The 10,997-nt window shown below is 46.6% G+C and overlaps 1 pseudogene; it reads left to right on the top strand.

The window, feature by feature from the left end:
- Positions 1–5,998: 5,998 nt before the first annotated feature.
- LOC103018536 (intelectin-2-like) lies at positions 5,999–10,487 on the top strand (annotated as a pseudogene).
- The last annotated feature ends 510 nt before the right edge of the window (positions 10,488–10,997 follow it).

Genomic DNA, 10,997 nt, shown 5'->3' with positions numbered 1-10,997 from the left:
GGAAGAGGCATGGAGGATGCAGAGTCCTGACCAGAAATCTGTCACAGGTCCCATGGTGGATTGTCCAGTGTGGGAGAGAGCTTGGCTGACGACAGCTGATTCCATATGAGGGACAGGAACAAGTAAGGGCAGAGAGAGGAAGGGGGGAAAGAGAGGAAGTGGTCAGGAGGTAAAGAACGTGAAGCGCAAAAGAAGTGAGAGTAGGGAGAGTGATGGCAAAGTCGAGGTGCTGGGGGGTGGGCAGGATCATTGAGGGAGGAGAGGAGGAGAGAGAAGGTATTCAAATGTCCCAGTGACACCATGTGCAGTAGAAACAAGCCATCCCCACTGAGCTGTTCTTAAACTGCAGACTCATGAGCAAAAGAAATGATTGTTGCTGTGTTAAGTCACTGGGTTTGGAGTGGCTTGTTGTACCACAGTAGATAACTGATCCAACCTCCATGGTGTGCAGTTTGAGCCTGGGGGTCTAGCTGATGACATAACTGTTTTCAGTGGGATTGTGGAAGTGCTTTGTGGTTTATAAGGACCCTTGCTAGCAGCAGCAGTGTGGGGAAGGGATTGGAATGGGCCAACACTGGACACAGTGAAGATTAGGAGGGGGCAGGAGGCCAGTTCAGGAATGGAGGACCTTGTTCTATGGTCACCAACATCATTCCATGTCCAGATGATTAGTTGGAGGCAATCAAAGTCATTCCACCCTTCTGGCCAGAGGCTGATTCTGGAGTGGGCATGTGTCCTATCTCTGCCAGTGAGACAGTAGGAAAAGTGTGCTGGAGCCTCTGGGAAAAGCTTCATTTCTTCTAAAAAGGAGTCAGAGGAAGTGATCCCTCTTTTTGCTCTTGATATTTCTTAGTCTTATAGATTGTTATGGGTTGTCCAGTAGAAGAATGGGCAGAAGACCTTAACAGACATTTCTCCAAAGGAGACATACAGATGGCCAGTAAGCAGATGAAAAAATGCTCAACATCACGAATTATTAGAAAAATGCAAATCAAATCTACAATGAGGTACCACCTCATACCAGTCAGAATGGCCATCATTGAAAAGTCTACAAATAACAAATGCTGGAGAGGGTGTGGAGAAAAAGGAGTCCTCCTACACTGTTGGTGGGAATGTCAGTTGGTGCAGCCACTATGGAAAACAGTGGGGAGGTTCCTCAGAAAACTAAAAATAGAATTACCATATGATCCAAGAATCCCACTCCTGGGAGTATACCCAGACAAAACTATAATTAAAAAGGATACACGCATCCCTATGTTCACAGCAGCACTATTCACAATATCCAAAACATGGAAAAAACTTAAATGTCCATCGACAGATGAATGGATAAAGAAGATGTGGTACATATATACAATGGAATACTACTCAGTCATAAAAAAGAATGAAATATTGCCATTTGCAGCAACATGGATGCATCTAGAGATTATCATACTAAGTGAAGTAAGTCAGAAAGAGAAAGACTAATAGCATATGGTATCACTTATATATGGAATCTAAAATATGGCACAAATGAACCTATCTACAAAACAGAAACAGACTCACAGACATGGAGGACAGACTTGTGGTTGCCAAGGGGGAAGGGTATGGGGGAGGGAAGGACTGGGAGTTTGGGATTAGCAGATGTAAACCATTATATACAGGATGGATAAACAACAAGGTCCTACTATATAACACAGGGAACAATATTTAATATCTTGTGATAAACCATAATGGAAAAGAATATAAAAAAAGAATTGTCTATATGTGTATAATTGAGTCACTATTCTGTACAGCAGAGATTGGCACAACATTGTAAATCAACTCTACTTCAATAAAAAATTTATAAAAAAATTTAGATTATGATGTGTTGAAATGTGTTCCCCCCAAATTCATACCAGAACTCTAACCCTGAGTACCTCAGAACATGAGTGCATTTGGGGATTGGGTCTTTAAAGAGTTTTTGAAGTTAAAATGAGGCCATTAAGCTTGGGTCCAATCCACTCTTATTGGTATCCTTACAAGAGGAAACAATTTGGACACAGAGTCATGAGGGATGCATCACAGAGGAAAGACCTTGTGAGGACACAGTCAGAAGGTGGCCATCCGCAATCTGCAAGCCAAGGAGAGAGGCCTCTCAAGGACCTAGACCTGCCAACATTTGATCTAGGACTACTACCTTCCAGAAATTTGAGAAAATACACTGTTGTTTAAGTGCCCTCCTCCCACACAAGTCTGTGGTGTTTTGTTATGGTAGATCTACAAAACTATTACACAGGTGCTGCTTGGAGCACTGACAGACATTTTACTCTCAGCCAGAGGATGAGCCAGGGTAGAGAGGCTGAAAGTGCTGGGGTCTTGAAGACAGTGAGCTGGTGCTGAGTCAATCAATCCTGAGACTGCCCTGCCTCTAAATTTCCTATTTCATAAGGTGATGTATTTACTTTTTGTTTAAGCCACTTTGAGGTGGGTTTTCTATTAGTCCCAGATGAAAGTCTTGTAACTGATCTAGACCTGAACTAATCAAGCGTCAGAGGCAGTAAGACTTGAGGGTGGTGGTGTAGAAAACAGATTTAAGAGGAAGTAGGAGGTAGAATAAATGGGACACAGTCATTGGTTGTGACTGGATGTAGGTGGTTTGAAGGGGTGCTGTCCCTAAGTTTACTTCTACCATTTCCCCAGATGCTTAGGTGCTGTCAACTTTAGGTCATTCCATAATTTATATCTCATGAAGGATGAGATGCACAATGAAATTAAAGATGTCAAAATATGAAAAGCTATGTCTTAGAATCAATAAAAGAACGTATTACAAGAAGCATAAGTTTTCTTTTTTTTAAAAATAAATTTATTTATTTATTTTTGGCTGCGCTGGGTCTTCGTTGCTGCACGCAGGCTTTCTCTAGTTGTGGTGAGTGGGGACTACTCTTTGTTGTGGTGTGTGGGCTTCTCATTGTGGTGGCTTCTCTTGTTGCAGAGCATGAGCTCTAGGCGCGTGGGCTTCAGTAGTTGTGGCACGTGGGCTCAGTAGTTGTGGCACGCAGGCTCAGTAGTTGTGACACGCGGGCTCAGTAGATGTGGCTCATGGGCTCTAGAGCACAGGCTCCGTAGTTGTGGTGCACGGGCTTAGCTGCTCCATGGCATGTGGGATCTTCCTGGGCCAGGGCTTGAACCCGTGTCCCCTGCATTGGCAGGCTGATTCTTAACCACTGTGCCACCAGGGAAGTCCCAAGAAGCATAAGTTTTCTTTGGAGTTTTTCTTGGGCACTGTTTTAGTTTCCTTTATCAATGTATCCGAGTATTTTGTGTAAGTCAATACCTTGAACCTACAAAGACAGAAAATGTTAGCTTAACAACAACAACAACAAAAGGCTCAATCTTAGCCTAAGGCTTGCGATGTTATCAGCGATATAATAAAGTGATGTATTAGGTATGCGGTAATCACTGTGGGTGAACTGATCAATTCTATTATAGCTGAAGGGAGAATCTGAGAACAGAAGAATGCCATTGGGACAGAAATGATAGATGAAGCTTGAAGCATCAGAGGTGGTTTGTACTGACTTATTCTGAAATGTAGTCTCTTCATTTGCTCATCTGTAGTAAATATTCACCAGTTTGTGGGAAAATGAGAAAATAAAAGACAAAGTAGTGTCGCTGTGTGAAACTACATTTATTTCAACTGAAGATTTATATGTATTCTGAGATGATCAGTTCCAATTTTCTTCTTAAAATATCTTTTTTTCTATAAAATGATGATGATGGTTGATGTTTAATTGAAAACAATTTTTTTGTGTATGTTTTGCCAGAAGGAAGGACACAAGCAAAAAACCAAAAGTAACACCAGTTCTTATTAGTCTTGTCCCCATGTCTGTTTTTTTTTTTTTTTTGAAAATAACACAGGTCCATGAAATCCCTGCATCTGGACACTATGCTGCTAGTTGATCTTTAAGATTTGTCTTTTATAGTCTGTTGAGCTTCTAGAGAGAAAGCTCTTAGGGTCCAGCCGGCTGTCAGCTCTTGGCTCCTGGCCCCATTGTGGAGGGAAATAGGGGACTCTGCACTGTGCTGCTGAGACTCAGACAAGATCTGTTGAGTGCGGGAGCCCGGATTCCAGCTCAGAGATGTGTGGAGGACAAGGGATCCTTAGCCTTCAAGTCTTTGTAGGACTGGACAGGGGTGGGAGCTGGGACTGAGGGGAAAACGATGGTCAGGAAGGTAACCTTCATCTTGTTTTTCCTTAGATTACAGGGATCCACCCTGGCTTCCTGCTGTTTCTCATGGTGGCCACAAGAGGGTGCAGTGCAGGCGATTGTCTCCTGGAGCAGCACTTCCTCCCCTTCTCTAAATGTCAATAACAGAACTGGCCTGGGCTGTTCTCAGGGTCCTGGAGACTCTGGGGCAGAGGGGATGTCTTTGAGCTGCACAGAGACCACTTCCTGCTGCAGACTTGAGATGCCTGTAGGCTGAGTGCTGATTTCTGGCATCTGGTGGGATCTGGCCTGTAGAAAGCAGTTCGGGTGTTGGGTGAGGCATGTCCTGGGTCCCAGCTCTGTGCCTCTGTGTGGCCCTCAGGGGCCTGTGGTAAGAATTGTGTCCCCTCCCAGCCTCTCCTCACTCCAGTGGGCTTGGTCTTGGGATTTCCAGAGGGGGTCGAATGGTCTGTTTGGTTTTTTTTTTAACATTTATTTATTTATTTATTTATTCATTCTTGGCTGTGTTGGATCTTCGTTTCTGTGCGAGGGCTTTCTTCATTTGCGGCAAGCGGGGGCCACTCTTCATCGCAGTCGTGGGCCTCTCACTATCGCGGCCTCTCTTGTTGCGGAGCACAGGCTCCAGACGCGCAGGCTCAGTAGTTGTGGCTCACGGGCCTAGCTGCTCTGTGGCATGTGGGATCTTCCCAGACCCGGGCTCGAACCCGTGTCCCCTGCATTGGCAGGCAGATTCTCAACCACTGCGCCACCAGGGAAGCCCCTAATGGTCTGTTTTGTTCCCAGGACTGCTCTCTTCCCAGTCTTCCTCCCCACAGCAGGACTAGCAATGGCATAAAAATTGGTCTTTCTCTTCATTGTCATTTAGGCATTTTTTCAAACAAGTAAAGCATGTTCTTCAATATTGTCTCACCTGGTCTTCACCAAACCACTGTTTACTAGCTTCGTTTTAGGTATGAAGAAACAGGCTCATATATGTTAGGTATAATTGCAAGTCCTCAGCTCTAAGTGTTGAGCTTCTTATAATTGAATACCTCTGACCTGAAAGCTTGGGATTTTTTGTTCTCCCAAACTTTTTGAATTGTCTGCAAACTCTTCAAAGTTTAGACTAGCACACAGGGTTCTTCATTCTACACCTCTGTTGGCCTGTTGGCCAGCTCTGACCACTTCCTACCTTACACCTCATGTTTCAGACACATTAAGCTACTGACATTTCCCGACAGGTGGACCATGCTTTATTATTTTTTCCCTGCCTCTGGGCATGCTGTACTTCCTGCCTTGCATTCTCTTTTCTTCCAAATGAAAAGTCATGTCTATTCTCTCAGGATAAGCTAAGGTGTCACCAGGACTAGGAGACCTTCTTTGAGTAACCACTGGCATCCTTTCCCCAGATAAACCCCCTGCCCCCAGACTGGCCACTCCAGTATCCAGTCTCATCTCAGAGTCTGTGTTTTGCTCTCCTGGGCTTGTCTTTCTTTTATTATTTATTCTTCTCAACATAATTTTCTGTTGAGGTAAATTCTTGGGGGAATGTTTGATTTCTTTGAAAGGCCTGTGCCCAGGGCAGGGCCCAGCATAGGCATGAGGTCGTGTGGAGGGAGGGATGCAATAAGCCTGTGCTGGATGCTGGGTCAGGTGGGCTGAATGGAGAGGATGCTGGATACCTCAGGACCTTATATCCCAGGCAGTGAGGCTCTGCTCCAGTGGCGGAATGGGATTGGGACTAGTAGCAAGGAGAGGCTGGGTTTTGTGTCAAACCAGTAGTAAGAATAAAACTCTGCATATTCTCTATCTGTGGTCAATACTTCGGTTATGCAATGGAAAGAGAAATGGACCTGTCATTTTTCTGTCCATCTCTGCCCAGAAGCTGCAAGGAAATCAAAGAGAGGTGGTGCCTGTGGTAGGTGATGAAGCATTGACACCAAGCCCATCTGGACAGTTAGATTTCTGTCCACTGGGAGATTTTTAAAAATTGTGATAAAATTGAGATAATATAAAAATTGCCATTTTAATCATTTTACGTGTACTGTTAAGTAGTATTGATTGTCTGCACAATGTTGTGCATCTATTTTGCATCTAGTGTGAAAAATCACCACTATTTCCCAAACTTTTTCATCACCTCAGACAGAAACTCTGTACTCATCAACAATAACTTCATATTCCTCCTCTCCCCCAGCCCCTGTTAAATTCTATGTCTCTATGACTTTACTATTTTAGGTACCTTGTTAAATTCTATGTCTCTATGACTTTTCTATTTTAGGTACCCTGTTAAATTCTATGTCTCTATGACTTTTCTATTTTAGGTACCTCATATAAATGGAATAATGCAGTATTTGCCAATTTGTGTTTCACTTACTTACATCAAGTTTTCAAGGCTTATCCATGTTGTAGCATGTGTCAGAACCTCATTCCTTCTTACCCATTGTATGTATGCAACACATTTTGTTTATCCATTCATCTGCTGGTGGATACTTGGGTTGTTACCTCATTTTGGCTCTTGTGAATAATGCTGCAGTGAACACTGGTGTAGAAGCATGTGAGTCTCTGTTTTCAATTGCTTTGAGTATATACCTAGGAGTGGAATTGCTGGGTTTCAATGTTTACATTGTTGAGGAACGTCACTGGAAGTTTTGATAATTCTATGCTCTGCCTCAGTCACGGGGCATGGCCTTCTGAACTCGGGGAGACTCCAGTGCCAGTAGGGGCATTCAGTGATAAGGTTCAGTGGAGGAGCTTTAGGCCATGTTTCTAGTTCCCAGGACCATTTTGGTTGCGGGGCCTGAGATGGACCCTGTGCTCTCAGACAGGGGGTTTCTGGGCTGGTTCCCTCTGCAGATGGCCTGTATTTCCTCCACACTGAGAATGGTGTTGTCTACCAGACGTTCTGTGCCATGACCTCTGGGGGTGGTGACTGGACCCTGCTGGCCTGCGTGCACGAGAACCACATGTCCAGGAAGTGCACAGTGGGTGGTCACTGGTCCAGTCAGCAGGGCGTCAGGGCAGACTACCCAGAAGGGGACGGCAACTGGACCATTTACCACACCTTTGGGTCTGCAGAGGCGGCCACCAGCGATGACTACAAGGTTGGTGGCACTGACCACCCAGCTGGGAAAGAGTGGGGAGCTGAGTGTGGCTGGAGCAGAGCGTGTGGAAGGGAGGGTGGGAGATGGGGATGAGGAGGTAGGGCTGGAGAAGAAGAAGGAAAGAAATCCATGTCTTGAATCACAACTTCCTCCCAACAAGGCTGTTTGTGTGTGGGGGGCCTCATCATGTGCTAGAGGGTGGAGAGTATGAGCGTTGCTGGGCACCTGCCCCCTGGAGCCCAGAACTCTCAGCTCAACTGAGAGCTGCATGTGTGGGTCTTTGGCTGGTGGGACCTCCTGGGCTGGTCTGACTGAGTGTGTGTCACTCTCCTGAACCCTGGCTACTACGATTCCAGGCCCAGGACCTGGACATCTGGCATGTGCCCAACAAGTCCCCCCCTGCAGCACTGGAGGATCAGCTCACTGCAGAGGTACCGCACCAACAATGGCTTCTTCCTGAGTTTGGCTTCTTCCAGTGTTTCATCCTACCAGATGCACAGGGCTGCTGGCTGGGGCTGGTTTCCCAAGTGTAGAGACAAGGAAGTGACTGAGGTTGGGCATGTTGTCCTATCATCATGTTCCCCTAACGAGGTTTCTGTAATGGCTCCTGTCCTGCTTCTCTCAGGAGTTCTGAGCCAGGCTAGGGAAGAGACCTATGGGAGAGGAGGATTCAACAGGGGGGTGTGGGGGCAGTGGGTTTCGGGGAGGGGGACAGAGGGAGAGAGAGAGCAAGCAAGAGCGAGGAAGGGCATGCATGGTGGCCCGGGCTGTCAGAGACGCAGATCTCTTGAGTGACTGTCATCAGGAAAATCGAAAGATCTTTGACTGGTTTTGAAATAATCTTAGTGACTGAGGAAGCATTGTTTCGCCTTTGCCCTCTAAGAATGGCAGCATCTCTGAGAGAGTGAAAGCTATTGTCCTCACGCAATGACTTACTTGTACCTTGTAGACATTCCCCATGAAACGCGGAGGACAGTGTTCTACTGACAATGGCCTGGCAATACCTGTGGCCTGTGATTTTGGTGATTCCCAGAAAATGGCATCTTATGACTCACCCCTTGGCCAGAGTGAGTCTTTAACGCTCCTCTGCACTTGTAATAGGAAAGGCGATACATTCAATTATGTTAGGTAACAGTTATGTTCACTTACTACAGCCTGGTTCTCTTCTATAAACGTTATGTGTGTTGTCTCATTGAATCTACTCTTGACATCAGAGCTATTACCAGATCCATTTTTTTCTTTTAATAAATTTATTTATTTATTTATATTTATTTTTGGCTGTGTTGGGTCTTCGTTTCTGTGCAAGGGCTTTAGTTGCGACGAGCGGGGGCCACTCTTCATCGCGGTGCGTGGGCCTCTCACTGTCGCGGCCTCTCCTGTTGCTGAGCACAGGCTCCAGACGCGCAGGCTCAGTAGTTGTGGCTCACGGGCTCAGTTGCTCCGCGGCATGTGGGATCTTCCCAGACCAGGGCTCGAACCCGTGTCTCCTGCATTGGCAGGCAGATTCTCAACCACTGCGCCACCAGGGAAGCCCCAGATCCATTTTATAGATTAGGAAACTGAAGGAATGTGTGGGTTCAAGAGCTTGCCCAAGGTCCCCCAGGGTATACATAGGAGAGTCAGGGTTCAGAATGAGGAAATTTGGCTCCAGACTCTTTACTTCTCCAACCTCACTGTCAGCCCCTCTGTAACTTGTTAGGACCAGGCTGGATTCATGTGCACGGGGCAGAATAACCAACACAACAGTGAGACAGTTTTATTTCTATTGTGATGGGTGACCATTAGTTAATTTTAGTGAATCTGAAGTTGGCAGCGTAATATCCTTCATGGAGGCTGAGCCTTTGATATAAAATTCAAAGCAGTCATTATTTATGTTTGGGAATTTGAGACTTCAAAGGAGAACAAGAAAAGTGTGAACAAGATCAGAGTGAGTAAATCTGCCAATACAGCCACTGCGCCCTTGGAGGTGTTTGGTGGTGATCTTCCTCTATAGGTGAGTTTCTCCTTTCAAGCCTCTGGCAGACCAGGGGCCCTCTCTGAGGAACGGCTCTTGATCTCAGGGTGGGGAAGAGGTCCGTCTTGGCTAAGTTTGAGGCCAGATGCACCAGCGACTGTTCACAGAGGTGCTGGGCTCCACCAGTCTGGCTGGAGTATTGGGCACAGAGAATCTCTGGGGCAACCTAAACAGGCTATTTCTAGTACGTTCCTTAATACTGTTTTCTGCCTCTTGTTTTCGGAGGACTTCACTGTGGATTTGTCCAGTTCAGGAATTTAATAATGAGAGAGCAAGTCAGAGCCTTGTGTGCTGGAGTGAGAGTCACCAGGTGACCGTCACATGGAACATGTGAGTCCTTGTGGGGCTCAAGGGGAACTTGCTTAGACTCGTTTGTCAGTGTGTGTGTGTGTGTGTGTGTGTGTGTGTGTGGTCAGGTGTGTGTGTGAGTGTGTTATGACCATGGTGTGAGTGTGTATATGTATGTGGGAATGTGACCTTCCTTTACTCCTTGCTGAGTCTCTGGGGCCAGGGCTATAGGATCCTCTGTCCAGGTACAGACATCCTGTACATTTGAGGACTGAACCGCAAGGGCTGGGGCTTCAAAAGAACTATTGTTGGATGCTTGGCCTTTGGGATAAGCTGCTCAGTTGCCTGAGTTGGATAAGGCTTGTGTGCAGAAACATTCTGTGGAAGGCTTTTGGACCTGAGATTGCTTGAGAAACACAAGGTGTTGTCATTCTCAACCCGAGGTTTAGCTTTTCAGAGTAAAACTCATCCTCCTTCTCCCTGGCCAGTGTCTGCACAGATACTCACTGTGTAGGGGGGTTACTGGAATAATCTTGGACATCCTTTGGACTCACTCAGGCCACCCACCTCCCCACCATGGGCTGTCTCTCTGGTCAGCGGTCACCATGAGCATTGACGTCCAGGGCAGGTGGACTCAGCTCTCACCTGCAGCAGCCCCCATGTCTCTTCTGGGCCAGAGACCATTCGACTCCTGTTTTTTCCAGTCTCTGTGGGATGTCTCATGGCCAGAGGCAGGATGAGGAGGAAGCCTGTGGGCTTCCTGGAGTCAGAGTTGTCAAGAGTGAGCATGCTCCCTGGGGACCCACCCCTCTCCAAATGTACAGTTTGAGACAAGGGTCCTTAGCTGCTGGCAGGTGACTCTGAGATCCTATCTCTTCTTCCTCCTCAGTCTTCAGCTTGTCCCTCTCCCGGTCAGGATGAGGTAGTTTCCCTGTCAGGGAGGACCTGGGATCTGATGGGGGAGTGATGAGTGTGGGGCACGTCTCTGTGCATTCCTCCTCCTCCTTGTGATAGCTTGGCCCCCATGGCTCTGTCCAGCCATGGTCCAAAGCATATGTGAGGTGGTGTGCATGTGTGCCGGCGTGCACCTTAAGAAGCGTGAGGGGAACAGCTACTCTGTGCTGGTGTGGGAGCACACAGATGGCATGTGCCTTGCTCAGTGTCTGGCAGGACAGACATCCACCCCAACACAGAATTATAATCTGAAGCATCTGAAGTATAACAGAAATGTTACTGAGGGACCACATGAGCACCTAACTGCTGGGATGTCAGGGGTGATGACTGCAGGAAAAGTAACTTCTGAGCTGTGTCTTGAGAGATGTGTAGGAGTTTATAGGGCAAAACCTTCACAATGTTGAATTTGGCAATGATTTCTTGGATATGACACCAAAGGCACAGGCAAAAAAAGAAGTAGACACATTGTATTTCCTG

Source organism: Balaenoptera acutorostrata, chromosome 1, assembly GCF_949987535.1.
Source record: "Balaenoptera acutorostrata chromosome 1, mBalAcu1.1, whole genome shotgun sequence".
NCBI classification, from domain to species: domain Eukaryota; kingdom Metazoa; phylum Chordata; class Mammalia; order Artiodactyla; family Balaenopteridae; genus Balaenoptera; species Balaenoptera acutorostrata.
Note: the sequence above shows the minus strand (reverse complement) of the source record. Positions and strands in the feature narration are given on the sequence as shown.